We start from the raw sequence: 17651 nt of genomic DNA, 5'->3' as shown, positions 1-17651 counted from the left end.
CCTCAGCATCACATCCCTGCTCTTGAATTGAATGCTATCTAAACCCCTTGAATTGAATACTAACGTTGGATTTGCCTTCCTCACCATTGACTCTACCTGCAAGTTAACCTTTAGGGTGTTCTGCAGAATGACTGCTAAGTCCATTTTCATCTCAGCATTTTGGGTTTTCTCCCCATTTGAAAAAAAAATCCGCACATTATTTCTACGACCAAAGTGCATGACCATGCATTTTCCAACATTGTATATCATTTGCCACTTTCTTTCCCATTCTCCTCATTCAAGTCCTTGTCCAGCCTAACTGTTTCCTCAACACTACCGGCCCCTCCACCAATCTTTGTATCATATGCAAACTTGGAAACAAAGCCATCTACTCCAGGACAAGAGGGTATGACTTCAGGATTGAAGGACTTCCTTTTAGAACTGAGATGCGGAGAAATTACTTTAGTCAGTGTGTGGAAAATCTGTGGAATTTGTTGCCACAGGTGGCTGTTAAGGCCAAGTCATATTTAAGGCAGAGAGGATAGGGTCTTGATTAGCCAGGGCATCAAAGGGTATAGGGTGAAAGCAGGGGAGTGGGGATGACTGGAAGAATTGGATCTGCCCATGACTGAATGGTGGAGCAGACTCGATGGGCTGAATGACCTACTTCTGCTCCTATATCTTATGGTCTATTTCATCTGCTAAATCTTGATATACAGTATAAAATGATGGTGTCCTAACACTGACCCCTGTGGAACACGAGTCACTGGCACTCAACCAGAAAAGGATCCCTTTACTCTCATTCGCTGTTTCCTACCAATCAGCCAATGTCCTAACCATGCCTGTAACTTTTCGGTAATACAATGGCCTCTTAACCTGGTTACCACCTTCATGTGTGGCACCTTGTCAAAGGCCTTCTGAGATTCCAAATATACAACATCCACTGCATCCCCTTTATCGATCCTGCTTGTAATCTCCTCAAAGAATCCCAACAGGTTTGTCAGGCAGGATATTCCCTTAACGAAGCCATGCTGACTTGCCCTGTCTTGTCTAGTGTCACCAAGTATTCCATAACCTCATACTTAACAGTTGAGTCCAATTTCTTCCCAACCACAGAGGTGAGGCGAACTGGTCTGTAATTTCCTTTGTGTTACCTTCCCTCTTACTTAAAGAGTAATTTTCCAGCCCTCTGGCACCATGCCAGGGTCCAATAATTTTTGGGAGATCATTTCAAATGCCTCCACAATGTCAAAACCTCTTTCAGAACACTAGGGTGCAGTTCATCTGGTCCGGGTGACTTATGCACCTTTAGGTCTTTCAGCTTTTTGAGCACCTTCTCCCTTGTAACAGTAACTGCACTCACTTCTCTTCCCTCGCACCCTTCAACACCGGGCACAGTGCTAGTGTCTTCCACGGTGAAGACTGGTGCAAAATATTTGGTTTATCTGCCATCTCTTTATCCCGCGTTATTATATATCCGGCCTCATTTTCCAGCGGTCCTATATCCACTCTCATCTCTGTTTTATTTTTTTACAATACTTGAAAAACAATTTGGTATTGTTTGCTAACTTGTTTTACAAAGACAGGTGTGTAAAAAGGGCCTGAAGGATCATTGGAGACCAGAGTCACCCCAACCACAAACTGTACCAGTTGCTACCATCCGGGATACGGTACCACAGCATAAAAGCCAGGAGCAACAGGCTCCGGAACAGCTTCTTCAACCAGGCCATCAGACTGATTAACTCGTGCTGACACAACTGTATTTCTATGTTAAAGGAACCAGCCTGTTATACATATAATTCATCATAAATTACTATAAATTGCGCATTGCATATTTAGATGGAGACGTAACGTAAAGATTTTAATCCTCATGTATATGAAGATGTAAGTAATAAAGTCAATTTAAATCAATTTCTTGTTTATTTTTCCCATCCAATCATCCTTTCAGTTCCTCTCTGTAGATATTTACAAGCTTCCCAATCCTCTGTCTTCCTACTAATTTTTGTTTAGTTGTATGCCCTCTCTTTTGCCTTTACAATAACTTGTCTTCCCTTATCAGCCACGGTTTTACTATTTTGCCATTTGAGTATTTATTTATTTTTGGAATACATCTATCCTTCACCTCTCACATTCTCCCAGAAACTGACACCATTTCTGCTCTTCTCTCATCCCTGCCAGCATCTCCTTCCAATTTACTTTGGCCAACTCCTCTCTCAGACCAATGTAATTTCTTTCACTCCTCTGAAATACTACAATGTCAGACTTTACTTTCTCCTTATCAAATTTCAAGTTGAACTCTGTCATGTTGTGAGCATTGCTTCCTAAGGTTTCTTTTAACTACTCACCTCTGGTTCAATACATAACACCCAATCCAGTAGAGCTGTTCCTCGAGTAGGCTCAACGACAAACTGCTGTAGAAAGCCATCACATTGCATTCAACAAACTCACTCTCTTGAGATCCTTTACCAACCTGATTTCCCCAATTGACCTGCATGTTGAAATCTCCCATGATTATCATAACATTGTCCTTTTCATCAACCTTTTCTATTTCCAGTTGTAATCTGTGGGCCACAACCCACTGACTGTTGGGAGGCCTGTATATGACTGCTGTCAGTGTCATTTTTACTTTTGCAGTTCCTTACCTCAACCCACAGGATTCAACATCTTCCAATCCTATGTCACATCTTGCTGCCGATTTACCAGCAGAGCCACGTCACCCCCTCACCCGATCTTCCTATACCACCGATACATTGTGTAACCTTGGACATTCAGCTCCCAACTACAACCATCCTTCAGCCACGATTCCGTGATACCTGACAATCGGTAATATTGCAACAAGATCATCCACCTTATTTCTCATACTCCATGCATTGAGATATAACACTTTGTGTACTGTATCTGCTACCCTTTTTAATTCTGCATCCCTAATGCACTGATACTCACCTTGCTGGCTGCAATTTTCTCCTCTCATCTGTCCGCCATATCTGACAGTCTGACTGCACGCTATCTTTGCATTTTTACCATCAGTCCTATCCCTTCACTCCAGTTCCAACCCCGCACCCCACCAAATTAGTTGAAACCCTCCCCAACAGCTCTATCAAACCTCTCTGTGAGAATATTGTTCTCCCTCGGGTCGAGGTGCAACCCATCCCTTTTGAGCAGGTCATTCCTCCACCAGAACAGATCCCGATGATCCAAGAACCTGAATCCCTGTCCCCAGCACCATCTTCTCAGCCATGTTTATCTGTCAAATTATCCTGTTTCTACCCTCACCAGCACGTGGCACAGGCAGCAATCCAGAAATTACAACCCTGGGGGTGCTGCTTCTGAGCTTTCTACCAAGCTAGCCAGATTCTTTTCAGGACCTCTTTGTTTTTACTTCAGATGTAATTGGTCCCAAAATGCAACAAGTTATCTGGCTGTTTTCCCTCCCTCTCTAAATGCTGCAGACACGATCGGAGACATCCCTGACCTTGGTACATTCGGGTGTCCAATTCCCGTCCATACATTCTCCTGTCTGTCTCCTGACAATTGAGTCCCCTGTCCCTACTGCTCCCCTCTTCTGCCTCTAACAACAGTGAGAGTTGTGGTTCCAGAAGGGGGAAGACCTGTGTCAGTCAGAGTCTGCACTCACAGGGCACAGAGGACAATCCCTGTCACCACACTGATACTCGCTTTTATTCCCTACAATATCATCAAGTCAGTTTCAAATTCCCAGTTCCTGTGGTAGATTCAAACTCATGTCCTGGTGTGTTAGTGCAGTGTGTCTGGAATCAGGACACAGTGGTTCATCTGCCAGTCCTGTGTATTGGTTGTATTGTGACTCTGTGCTGGTGTGTCCAGGGGTCTGACATTTCCAGCTGACCATGTGACAGTGATGCCTCCCAGTCGGTGGGGTTGATGTGGAATAAACTTCAGTTCCCCTTCAGTCCATTATCACAGCCAATCCTTGCTTCAGCTTATAAATTAATTGTGTTTCATGAATAAGTAAAAATGAATCTTTGTAAGTTTTACCTCGGTTAATGGCATCAAGTGTTTCTCTCAGCACTGTGTTCGACAAATAGAAGCGATCGAATTTTTTAACCGGTAGGGCCTCATCTGTCACTGACAATTCCTGGACATCGTTACTGATTCTGTAAATATTAAACTGCTGGTGATAAACTGGAATTTTGAAGTATTTTACAAATCCATACAGGGTTTCAGTAAAGAGCATGTCCTACCTCCTGTTTCGATGAGCTTCCTCCTGAAATAAATAAAAGCACAAATCTGATTAGACTTGGACTTAATGTCCACATCCTGAATTTCATCCAAATCATTACAAGATGTTGAAAATTCCCACTCCCACAGTCACAAACACACCAGCAATACAGAACCACGGGGTAAATTACAGGGAAAGTTGCTGAAAGTTAGACCATTACTGAGAGGATGGAACTGACAGGAAAGACAGGACAGGCTGTGCATTACCATCTGGATAAAACGTCAGAATGATAAAATGGAACAATTTAAGATTAGTGATGGATTTGATTGCACGAAGGTGGAAAAAGTACCTCATTATGGCGAACACGAGAGGACACAGGTGCTTGGAAGTAGTACGGAGGAGATGTCAGGGGGTAAGTGTTTTGGAATGAGTGGAATGAGCTGCCGGCAACGAAGGTGGAGGTGGATGCAATAGGGTCTTTCACAAGACTCCCACACAGGTACATGGAGCTTAGAAAAATAGAGAGCTATGGGTAACTCGAGGTAATTTCTAAAGTCAGTAGATGTTCGACACAGCATTGTGGGCCAAAGAGACTGTATTGTGCTGCAGGTTTTCTTTGTTTCTATGTTTCTATTTATGGGGAGACCTTCAGCCAAAGATAAAATGCCAAGAGGTTTTAATAAATCCCACAAGAAATTTAGTGAGGAGGATGTGGAACTCAGTGCCACAGGAGTGGTTGGAATGGATCAGCAGAGATTGAATGTAATGGGGAGGCTGGATAAACACGTGAGGGACCAGGGAGTTCGGGGCATTGTTGCTGGGTGCGGTGAGTAGGTGGCAGGAGGTTTGTGCAGAGGGGAAATTGATAGAAGATGGACCGAATGGCCTGCTCATGACAGAGAACGGGACACAATCCCATGTAAAAATAATTCGAGAAAGTAGAGACAGTGAAAGTTTCCGTAATCTGATGGAAACCGGATATGGAGGCTAAGTCTGATGTGTGGGTCACATTCTTTGTTCTCACTGATTGACAGAGAGACCCTCACACCCACCGCACCAGACACACTCACAGCCTGTGACTAGAACTGGGTGTTAATGGGAGTTTTAGAGGATATTTAATGTTCTAATTAAGGACACAATCAGCAGCTCTGTGTTATGATCAGAGTAAATCATTTCAGAGAAGATTGCATTCTGTCCTGGGATGTACAGAAGTTGTGGAAGTTCAGTTTTTGGAAAACATCAACCCTGAATAGTTGCATTAATTGTCTGGTGAGAAACAGTTTACTGCCATTTGTAAATGCTGTGTGTAGGAGCAACACGTCAGTTTTCTGTCTGCATTGTATTCTGTGTTAGGTGTTTATTACGATAACCAGTCAGGTGAGTGGGGACATGGTAAAAGTGAAGGGAATAAGTTACGTATTCATACTTTGTTCTGTGTTGTTTTGATCCTGGGACTGGCAGATGCCATATCTTTTGTTGACCGATTAATTGCAGTTTAATTTATGATTAATAATGCTGAAATTTCATCGCTTAAATATTGTATGTTGCTGATAAAGGATCGAATATCTGTCTCCGACATTTTAGAATGTCATTAGCGGAGTGATTGGAGGTTCGTCATGCAAGGAGAACACTCTGTGTGAGGACACCAGCAGCGGCAATTGATTTGTTAGAATTGGCCTCTGTGCTGTGTTTATTTCAAACATACCACTGTTCATTTAGTTCAATTTGACAGAAATAAATTGAAATGTAATCCCTCACCTTGAGAAACATCACACTGTCTTTTTGATCCATCTGTTCCTTTAACTTAGTGATTTCCTCCTGAATAATCCTTATATTCTCTTGAATCTTAAGAAGACTTTTCTCCATTGGGTTGAGAATCCTCTTCTCTTCTTCTCTGAGATCCCTGAGTAAGCTCTGCTCTTTCTCAGTGATAATCTGGCGCAGTTCAGCAAACTGGGATGTGATGTGGGTCTGAACACTGTGTGACTGTTCCTGTCGAATAAAAGGTGAAGATTAATATACTGCATTGCTGTGTTGTATTTCCTTATGACATTAAGGTGACCATTCGGCCCATTGGGGTCCATACTACTTCTGAGAAATTCCCGTCAACCCCATTCCCTCACGTTTTCCTGAAACCTATTCCCCCCATTGACCCATTAACCCCCACCTGATTCACATATACCCTCCCCCACCTTCACAGGGTTAATTGTAATTAACCATTTAACCAGCATGTTCTTGGGATGTGTCTAAAACCGTCATGGCCACAGGGAGAGCATGCAATCTCCACACAGATGGCAGCAGAGGTCAGGATCGAACCCAGGTCACTGGAGCTGCGATTCTCGGCTATTCTGCATTAAATGGAGCAAAACTCGACAGTAATATCAGAAATTCCGCTCAGGAAGCCTCACCCGAACTCCGGAAATCTTCTCTTTCTGTTGCTGCTCTTTTTCCTGGAAGTCTGATTTCTTTTTTGTGAGAGAGTCTAAGGAAGATTTTAGCTGATCCTGGAAGTCAGAGAGTGAAGGAAATAGAAACAAAGATGCATCAAAAGAAACAGGGGATCAAACCCGATTATCGCACAAAATGCCGGAGGAACTCAGTGAGTCAGGCAGCATCTATTCAGGGGAAATAAACAGCCGGTGTTCCGGGATGAGACCCTTTATTAGGACTGGGAAGGAATGGGACAGAAGCCAGAATAAAAAGGTTGGGGATGAGAACCAGCTGACAGTTGACGGGTAAGACAACGTGAGGGGGAACGTGGGGGAGGGTGATGAAGTGAGAAGCTGAGAGGGGACAGGTGGAAGAGGTAAAGGGCTGGAGAAGAAGGAATCTAATACGAGAGGACAATTCACCATGGAAGAAACGGGAGGAACTGGGCTGTTTGCGGCCCTGAATGGTGACGAGGGAGGAGGTTAGGAGTCAGGTGTAGCACTTGTCCCGCTTGCAGGTGTCGGTGCCAGGAGGGAGATCAGTGGGGAGGAGCGAGTGGATCAGGGCGATACCTTACGGGGAGCGATCCGTATGGAGAGCGGAGAGTTGCGGGGTGCGGAGTTGGGCTGTGGGACGGAGAGATGCTAAAATCCCGTTAGAGACGGCGGAAGTTGCAGAGGGTCGTGTGACAAGTGTGATGGTATGTAGGACAAATGAAATATTTTAAGTATTAAGCTAACGTTAGTTTTTACCTTGTAGATTTTAACAGCTTCTTTAATCGGCATGAAGCGGTGCTCCCTGTGTTCCTGCGCGTCTCTACAGACCAGACAGATCAGTGTCTTGTCCGTTTCACAAAACAGCTTCAGCTCTTCCTCATGTTCCTCGCAGTGAAGTTTTCTTTCCTTCCCTTTCGGATTCAGATTCAGATTTCGAGCTTTTTCAGCCAGATTTGCTAAGGCCCGATTCACTCTGAGGGTGCGGTCAGCAAACACCGCTCTACATTCCGGGCAGGAGTTTCTCTCCTCCCTTTCCCAACACCGTGTGATACAAGAGCGACAGAAGTTGTGTCCGCACTCCAGAATAACCGGATCGGTGAAGAAATCCAGGCAGATGGGACAAATTGCCTCCTCGGTCCAACTCTCGACCGTTCCTTTCGAAGCCATGTTAACTCCCAGCACTTCCTGATTCAGAATGCTTTCACTTTCGGGGAGCTGCTGATCCCCTGCAGTACCGCGATTGTCCACTACGCGCGCTGCAGTCTCAGGGAATGAACATTCTGCTGCTGGATGTGTTCAGTGGAAATTCTGGCTATTCCCATGTTAGTGTGGGATCAAAAACAAATTAAACAGGGAAAAGATAAGAAAACGCCCAATGGACTGTCTAATCCCGGCGACGAGCGTAGGTGAGTTGGCCATATGCCCAGCGACCCGTCTCGTAAACACCTAGAGCGACAAAAAAAGTTAGCTGTATGCCCAAAGGCCCCATCGCTCCGATCGGAAAAACCTTTCCGGATCGAGATCCTTCATCTGAACTGTCTCAACCCGAAATGTCGATTGTCCATTTCCCTCCACAGATGCTGCCCGACCCGCTGAGTTCCTCCAGCAGCTCGTTTTTTATCTTTCTCCATGTCTAACAGATTCAGAGTGGAGTGTAAAACGATGGATAAGTAAACAGTGAAAACATGCCATTAAACTGGGGATGCGGAGAGAATATTGTGCTGTGAGGAGAGAGATGCAGTGGTGATGACCGACCCGTGGCTGCAGGAAAAAGCACAGGACTGGACATCCTACGTCACAGGGTGGAAAATGTTAATTTTTCGGTAAGGTCCTGATTTCAACAGCCCTTCGTGAGAAAAACTTCGTGACTTGACCCATGTCCGTCCCGTCTCCAATAGAAGGCCTGGTCTCCTTCACTCTGGGCACAGATCAGATGTTGATACTTTTTTTTGTATCAAAATAAGCTTTATAAGCTTTATTCAGAATGATAAAACGTGCCAATACCTTTACCCAATGAATTTACATTCGTTCTCTATGGGGTCTGTTGTCGCTCATGTGCCCCCTGGGGTGGTGAACAATAATTGAGAGGCTTCCTCAGCAAACACGGCCTCTCCCAGTCGAGCAGTAGAGCGACCCGATAGTACCAATGGTGTCCCTGTAGTCTAGAATGTGCCAGTCGGCAGCATTCCTGTACGACAGGGGTTCCCAAACATTTTTTTAATGCCAAAGACCGATACCAGTAACCGTGGACCCCAGGTTGGGAACCGCTGCTCTCCGGACATCTCGGTGTGATGGCAGGCCAACAAGTTTCGAGTCTTTCCCCGAGTTGATGATCTTCCAGCAGCACTCGCTGTCCGTTTTCCTGCTGGTCCTGGGAACAGCCCGAGGATCAGTGAGCCTTCTATCACGCAGCTGATGTGGCACAGGCCCTTGCATCTTTCTCCACAGTCCGCAAAGAGGTGAGTGAACGTCTCGTCTCCACTGCAGTAATCTCGGGGCAGCGCGCTGTGGGAGTGATCTCCGGGCATGCAGCAAGGATCAGACTGGGAGGGGCCCTCTCGTCTCCACTGCAGTAATCTCGGGGCAGCGCGCTGTGGGAGTGATCTCCGGGCATGCAGCAAGGATCAGACTGGGAGGGGCCCTCTCGTCTCCACTGCAGTAATCTCGGGGCAGCGCGCTGTGGGAGTGATCTCCGGGCATGCAGCAAGGATCAGACTGGGAGGGGCCCTCTCGTCTCCACTGCAGTAATCTCTGGGCAGCGCGCTGTGGGAGTGATCTCCGGGCATGCAGCAAGGATCAGACTGGGAGGGGCCCTCTCGTCTCCACTGCAGTAATCTCGGGGCAGCGCGCTGTGAGAGTGATCTCCGGGCATGCAGCAAGGATCAGACTGGGAGCGGCCCTCTCGTCTCCACTGCAGTAATCTCGGGGCAGCGCGCTGTGAGAGTGCTCTCCGGGCATGCAGCAAGGATCAGACTGGGAGGGCCCATCTCGCCGCCAGACAGGTGAGGTCTTGGTGCCTGTTGGGGAGATCTGGTGATGAGGCATTCTGCCAGATGGTCTGGACTGTCTGCTCAGGGAACCACTCCACTGTGTCCATCCAGTCCTTCTCCTGCAGTAACTGCAGGACATTCCGTGCTGACCACTGTCCGGTGTTCTTGTGGTCAAAGCTGCTGGTCTGAAAGAACTGTCACCAATTTCATTAACACAAGGTTCACATGGAGAAGCTTCCTGATTGAGACAGACACAGTCTCACAGGGTATTTACAGGGTCGGGGCAGGAATGATGTTTCTCCTGGCTGGGCAGTGGAACCAGGGATCACAGACTCAAAATCCGAGATCACCTCAGCAGGACTGAGATGAGGAGAAATTTCCCCAACACAGTGCGGTGAATATTTGGAGTTTTCTCCACAAGTTTCCTAAATTAAACAGACATATTTTGGGGCTCGGCGATGTTGGGAACGTTGCAGGAAGGTGGCGCTGAGGTCAAAGATCAGCCATGTTCTGAGTGAGGGGCAGAACAGTGCAACGGGCCGAATGACAACTCCTGCTCCTGTTTCTTATTTTCTAAATCACGAGTTTACCTCGGATTGCACAGGGGAGCGGTGAGAGCTCCGGAGATCCATCAGCAGCCGCTGCGGTTATTTCATGCTCTTGTTATTTATCGCTGTTTCTGTATTTGCATATGCACAGTTTACCTTCAGCACTCTGGCTGATCTTTCACTGCCTGCTTCTGTTGTGGTTACTATTCTATACTTTTTCTAAGTATGACCGCAGGAAAATGCTTCTCGGAGTTGTATGTGGTGACTTATCTGGAGTCTGGTAATAAAATTTATTTTGCAATTTGAGTTTCGGGAAACTTCCTTTAATTCTGAGAACAATCTGTGATTGACATATCCAGTTCCGAGCAGCAGCCCGTCCTCACCCACCCTCAGCCAATCAGCGATCACTGCTGGGAGAAGGATGCTCCCATTTGCTGACGGGTGTGAGTGGGCGGGACGCTGAGCCCCTGACCGGCCGGAGTTTGGAACCGGGACCGAATGAGGTCGGAGACCGGGAGCTGAGCCTCGGGTTTCGGCTGCACCACCGGCGGGTCTTGAATCCTTTCGAAGGCAGAGCTGAAGAGACTGGCGGAGATTCCGTGAGATGTTTCAGCTACACGGAGGGCGCCCGGCCTTTCCCCGCCGAGGATCGGGGCCAGTTGTCTGGAATTGTCTCCCAGACCCGTCCCTTCCTGCTGGGATACGGGAGCTGCCCCGCAGCGGCTGCCGATGGATCTCCGGAGCTCTCACCGCTCCCCTGTGCAATCCGAATGGCTGAAAACCAAGGGAGAACAAGGCGTAAAGGTAAACTCGTGCTTTAGAAAATAATTAACAGGAGCATGTGTGGCCACTCGGCCCGTTGCGCCTATTCCACCCTTTCCTCAGAATAGTCCTTTCTTTTTAAATCTTTTTCTTGATTTTAAACAAACATAAATGAAACATGAATTCAAACAGCTTGAGAGTACATAATTAATAGGTGAAGGTATAAATACAAATAGATGATAATAACCTCCCAAACTCATAGTGGTTACAAAAAATGGAGAAAATAAGAAATTCTCCCCCCCAAAAAATGAAAAAAATCCTAACCGACATGGGCCAATGCATTATATCAATTATTCACAGTAGCGTCAGTAACTCTGCACCTCCATCCAAATAATTAAGGACAATAAAGGTAAGGTTTAGGAAAAGTCAGTTTAGCTTATATGAAAATGTTCTCCAAGTTTCTTCAAATTTAACTGAAGGGTTAAAGACAACACTTGTAATTTTTTCTAAACTCGAACAAGAAATAGTTTGAGAAAACCACTGAAATATAGTTGGAGAATTAATTTCTTTCCAGTTCAATAGGATAGATCTTCTAGCCATTAATGTAACAAATGCAATCATCCGCCGGGCTGAGGGGGGATAAACGACTATTATCCACCATTGGTAAACAGAAAATTGCAGTAATAGGATGCGGTTGCAATTTGATATTCAGAACTGTTGAAATAATACCAAAAATATCTTTCCAATAATTTTGCAAACAGGGGCAAGACCAGAACATGTGGGTCAATGAAGCGACTTCAGAATGACATTTGTCACAGGTTGGATTAACATAAGAATAAAATCGAGCGAGTTTATCCTTGGACATGTGAGCCCTATGAACAACCTTAAATTGTATTAGGCATGTTTAGCACAAATAGAAGAAGAATTGACTAATTGTAAAAATTTCTCCCACTGCTCTGTGGGTATAAGACAGTGAAGTTCTTTTTCCCATTCCTTCTGAATTATTTCTGATACTCCTGGCTGTGTTTTCATGATCATATGATAAATGATGGCTACTTAACCCTTCTGGCAAGGATTCAGAGATAGAATTTTTTCTGTAATGTCCATTGGACATAATTTCAGAAAATACTAACATTCAAGAAATTTCTAACTTGCAAGTATCTTAAAAAAAGTGAGTTTTCAGCTGGATAGCTGTTCAAAGGGCATAAAACTGTTATCTAAAAATAGATCACGAAAACATGTTATACCTTCTGTTTTCCATAACACAAAGGCTTGGTCCATAAAAGAGGGCTGGAAAAAGCAGTTAGATATAATAGGGCTTGATTATTCAAGCCAAAGAATTTACGAAATTGAAACCATATTCTTAATGTATGTTTAACTATAGGATTAGTTATTTGTTTATTCGGTTTAGATAAAGCAAAAGGAAGCGAAGATCCTAAAATAAAAACAATGAGAAGTCTTGTACAGATTTACAATCCAAATTTACCCATTGTGGGCACGGTACTATGACCGATTCTTGTGTCCAAAATATTAAATATTGAATATTAACTGCCCAATAGTAAACTCTCAGGTTTGGCAAAGCAAAACCACCTTCCTTCTTAGGCTTCTGTAAATATTTTTTACTTAATCTAGGATTTTTATTCTGCCACACATACGAGGATGTTTTGGAGTCAATAATATCAAAAAAAATTTAGGAATAAATATTGGTAATGTTTGGAATAAATATAAAAATTTGGGTAATACTATCATCTTGATAGTATTAATTCGACCAACCAATGACAGAGATAATGGGGACCACCTGGTAACAAGTTGCTTGATTTGTTCAATTAAAGGTAAAAAATTAACTTTAAATAAACCCTTATGTTTCCTGGTAATTTTAATACCCAAATACGTAAAATGATCTGTGACAACTTTAAATGGTAAGTGTTTATAAATTGGAACTTGCATATTTAATGGAAATAATTCACTCTTATTAAAATTCAGTTTGTAGCCAGAAAAGCTACTAAACTGAGCAAGCAAGGATGAAATAGCAGGAATAGATCTCTCAGGGTCAGATATGTATAGTACCAAATCATCAGCATATAATGATAACTTATAAGTCCCTTACCCACCGAATATAAAAATTCTGCAACGTATTAAATAAATATAGCCATTCAACTCTATCGAACACTTTTTCAGCATCTAAGGAAATGACATTCTGGTATTTTAGATGAAGAAGTATAAATTATATTAATTAATTTTCTAATGTTAAAAGATGAATAACAGTTTTTAATAAATCCGGTCTGAACTTCAGAGATAATGTGAGATAATTTTCTAATTTAGTGGCCAGAATTTTGGTAAAAATCTTAGAATCCATATTCAGCAAGGATATTGGCCGATAGGATGCACATTCAGTGGGGTCTTTATCTTTTTTTAGAATTGGAGAAATGGATTGTGGTTATTTACCTACAGTTAACGCATCTTTAAAAATTTTACAAAGCCAAGGAGCGAATATAGAAGAAAAGGATTTTAAACATTCAGCACTATAACCGTCCGAACCAGGGCTTTACCTGAATTCATTGAAAAAGGGAGTGGGTTCCCCTTGCACTCCTCAGGGTTATATATGGAACCTCTCGGACAGGTACAGGGAGTGGGTTCCCCTTTCCAGACCCTGCCCGGGAACTTGTGCCACTCCTCAGGGTTATACATGGAACCTCTCGGACCGGGACAGGGAGTGGGTTCCCCTTTCCAGACCCTGCCCGGGGACTTGTGCCACTCCTCAGGGTTATATATGGAACCTCTCGGACCGGGACAGGGGGTGGGTTCCCCTTTCCAGACCCCGCCCGGGGACTTGTGCCACTCCTCAGGATTATATATGGAACCTCTCGGACAGGGACAGGAGGTTGGTTCTCCTTTCCCAGGCAGATGCCCGAAGGTGACTGGAAGCCACCAGAGGGGCTGATGTAATACAAACCATGGCACGGTGGGTCACTGAGGTAAGGGAACCCATTTGAATGACAGCCCGACTGCATGCGGATTTTGGTGAATTTACCCGATAACTACAGAAAAAAGGAGAATCCCTTGCGTACTTGATAGCTTGTTTTAAGGATACGTGAGAGTCCAATGCCGGCAAACCCCTGGACAGATCAGTATGTCCAGCTGGCAGTGCAGACTTTTCTAAACTGTCTCAGACCCAAGCCTGCCCACTCCTTTAAGTTAACTAATCTCAATTCGCTGTGTCAGACCTGGCCCCGGGTGACATAAATTCTGATGAATAGGGAGCGCTATTGACTCTTTAAGGGGACTGGGGAAACGCGAGAGTGTGCACAGAGAACCGGTAGTGAGGAAATGGAGTTCGGGTCCCGACGAAGAACCCAGAACAGGTGGCAGGATCGTGCAGACGGTGCAGTTTAAGAGGACACTTGGCTAAGGACAGAGACGGGGTTTGTAGAAAGAGGGGACATTGGGCCAGAGATTGTCGCACTGCAATCACAGACAAGAATAATAAGGGGCTGGAAGACAGCCCGGATCACAGTGATACTCGACAGAGTACCACATTTACTCTCCACAATCCCTTTGCTCCCGGGTAGGGCAGGCCAGAGGGGACGGATCACAGTGACACTCGACAGAGTACCATAATTACTCTCCACAAACCCTTTGGTCCCGGATAGGGCAGCCCAGAGGGGACGGATCACAGTGATACTCGACAGAGTACCACATTTACTCTCCACAATCCCTTTGGTCCCGGACAGGGCAGGCCAGAGGGGACTGATCACAGTGATAGTCGACAGAGTACCACATTTACTCTCCACAATCCCTTTGGTCCCGGATAGGGCAGGCCAGTGGGGACGGATCACAGTAATACTCGACAGAGTACCACATTTACTCTCCACAATCCCTTTGGTCCGGGATAGGTCAGGCCGGAGGGGACGGATCACAGTGATACTCGACAGAGTACCACATTCGCTCTCCACAATCCCTTTAGTCCCGGATAGGTCAGGCCGGAGGGGACGGATCACAGTGATACTCGACAGAGTACCACATTCGCTCTCCACAATCCCTTTGGTCCCGGATAGGGCAGGCCAGAGGGGACGGATCACAGTGATACTCGACAGAGTACCACATTTACTCTCCACAATCCCTTTGGTCCCGGTTAGGGCAGGCCGGAAGGGACGGATCACAGTGATACTCGACAGAGTACCATATTCACTCTCCACAATCCCTTTGGTCCCGGGTAGGGCAGGCCAGTAGGGACGGATCACAGTGATACTCGACAGAGTACCACATTTACTCTCCACAATCCCTTTGGTCCCGGGTAGGGCAGGCCAGAGGGGACGGTGATACAGGTGGCTGTGATCAGGCTCACCACACAGACAGGCTCTTTTCTCACTGCTGTAATCAGGTAGAAGGTACAAGAGCCTCAGGACTCACCCCACCAGGGTCAGGAGCAATTACTACACCTCAGCCATCAGTCTGTGGAACAACACAGGATAACTGCACTCACCTGCTGTCCATAGAGATGCTCCCACAACAAATCATCGTACTGGGACTGTCTCAAAATGAGTGAAATAAGAGGTGGTTTGACTGAGACAGATCACATTCCTGTCTCAGAATTAGAGAAATTCAATCTCACAGGATATTTACAGCGTAAGGGCTGGAATGATGTTTCCCATAAGGTGTGGAATCCGAGGTCACGGACTCAAAATCCGAGGACAACTCAGCAGGACTGAGATGAGGAGAAAATTCCTCACCCAGAGTGCAGTGAATCATTGCAATTATCTCCACAAGGTTTCTAAATTGAATGGACATATCCTGGGGCTCAGCGGTGATGGGAAGTTGCAGGAAAGTGGTGCTGAGGTCAAAAGTCAAGCATGTTCTGAGTGAAGGGCAGAAGAGGTGCAAGGGGCCGAATGGCCACACCTCTATTTCTGATTCTCTGAAACACGAGTTTACCTTTGCGCCTCACTGCTTCTTGTCCTGTCAGATTGAACAGGGAGCGCTGAGCGCACCGGACATCTATCGGCAGCCGCTGCGGTTATTTCATGTTCTCGTTGTTTATTTGCATTGGCGAAGTTTGTTGTCTTCTGCACTCTGGTTGATCTTTCAGTGATCCAGGTATAGTTACCGTTCTGTAGCTTTGCTCTGTATGTTTGTACGAGTTGTATGTGGCGATTTATATGTACTCTGTTAGTTTTTGGAATAGTCGCTTGGGGAATCTGAAGTGGAGGAGTATTTGGGGCTTATTTAAAATTATACATAGATATTATCCAAACAGTGTTTATTTGACAAGGGTTAATTCTGATATTGAAACTAACTGTTCTTTTTGTGGTTTATATCCAGAGAATTTATTTCATCTGTTTTGGGATTGTGAATATGTTAAAACATTTTAGTTTGATGTTGGTCAATTTATAGATCAATATATAAATGTGGATTTTACTTTTTGTTTTCAAAACATCTTATTTGGGTTTACTAATAACACCAAATCTCATAGGGATCATTTCTTTATCATAAATCTTTTGTTAATTTACAGCAAATTTTATATCCATAAATGCAATCACAGCAATAAGAAACCTTCATTTATATTTTGATATCAGACTTCAAACTATACGTTTATACTCTGAAAACTTCCCATAGCCAGAAGGCTGTAAAGACTGTACAAATCTGTCAACGTTTTGGGTTATCTCTGTAAATGTTCCTGTTTTGTGACTCCTCTTAGATACAGTTCCTTCTGTCCAACAGTATTTAGAGTGGATTTCCTTGTTTATTTGTATATTTAAAGTTAATAGTTATATATTTGTTGCTGCTTTTGTGTGACTCCCTGGCTTTGTTAGCATATGTTTAGTGTTTCTGTTTTTGATTGTGTTTAATAAAAATTTTAAAAATTTAAAAATAATAATAAAATTTACTTTGAACTTTGAGCCTCGGGGAACTTGCTTTGATTCTGGGAACAAACAGTGACTGACATCTCCGGCTCCCGGTAGCAGCCCTCCCTCGGACACACTCACAGCCAATCAGAGAACACCACTGAGAGACTCTTGCCTCCATTGGCTGAGGAGTGTCAGTGGGCGGGACGTTGGGCGGACCGAGGTTTGGAATCGGGAACGAGTGGACCCGGTGAGAGACCCGAGATTGGGAGCAGCTCCCCGGGTAAAGGCTGCAACAGCGGCCGGAGTTTTGAATCCTACCGATGGCGGAGGTGAAGAGACGGGCGGAGATTCCGTGAGATGTTTCAGCCACACAGGGGGTGCCCGGTCTTTCCCCGCCGTGGATCGGGGCCTATTGTCCGGAGTTTCCTCCCAGTCCTGTCTCCTGCTGTTGGGATACGGGAGCTGGCCCGCAGCGGCTGCCGATGGATCTCCGGTGCTGTGAGCGCTCCCCTGTGCAAAAGGACAGGCTGAAGGTCAAGGGAGAACAAGGCGCAAAGGTAAACTCGGACTTTAGAAAATAAATAACAGGAGCAGGCCTGGCCACTCGGCCCGTTGCGCCTATTCCACCCTTTCCTCAGAGTAGTCCTTTCTTTTTAAATCTTTTTATTGATTTTAAACAAATAGAAATGAAACATGAATACAAAGAGCTTGAGAGTACATAATTAATAGGTTAAGGTATAAATTCAAATCGATGATAATAACCTCCCAAACTCATAGTGGTTAAAAAAATGGAGAAAATGAGAAACCCTCCCCCCCCAAAAAAATGGAAAAAATCCTAATCAACATGGGCCATTGCATTATATTAATTATACACAGTAGCGTCAATAACTCCGCACCTCTAT

General features: G+C 44.9%; 1 long non-coding RNA gene across 1 annotated transcript in view; it reads right to left on the bottom strand.

Moving 5' to 3' along the window:
• The window catches only part of LOC140723118 (uncharacterized), a 198729-nt gene that overhangs the window by 111743 nt on the left and 69335 nt on the right, over positions 1-17651 (bottom strand). The gene's annotated exons all lie outside the window — the stretch shown is intronic.

Source organism: Hemitrygon akajei, unplaced genomic scaffold (genome assembly GCF_048418815.1).
Source record: "Hemitrygon akajei unplaced genomic scaffold, sHemAka1.3 Scf000101, whole genome shotgun sequence".
Classification (NCBI taxonomy): Eukaryota; Metazoa; Chordata; class Chondrichthyes; order Myliobatiformes; family Dasyatidae; genus Hemitrygon; species Hemitrygon akajei.
This window is presented reverse-complemented; position numbering and strand designations above follow the sequence as displayed.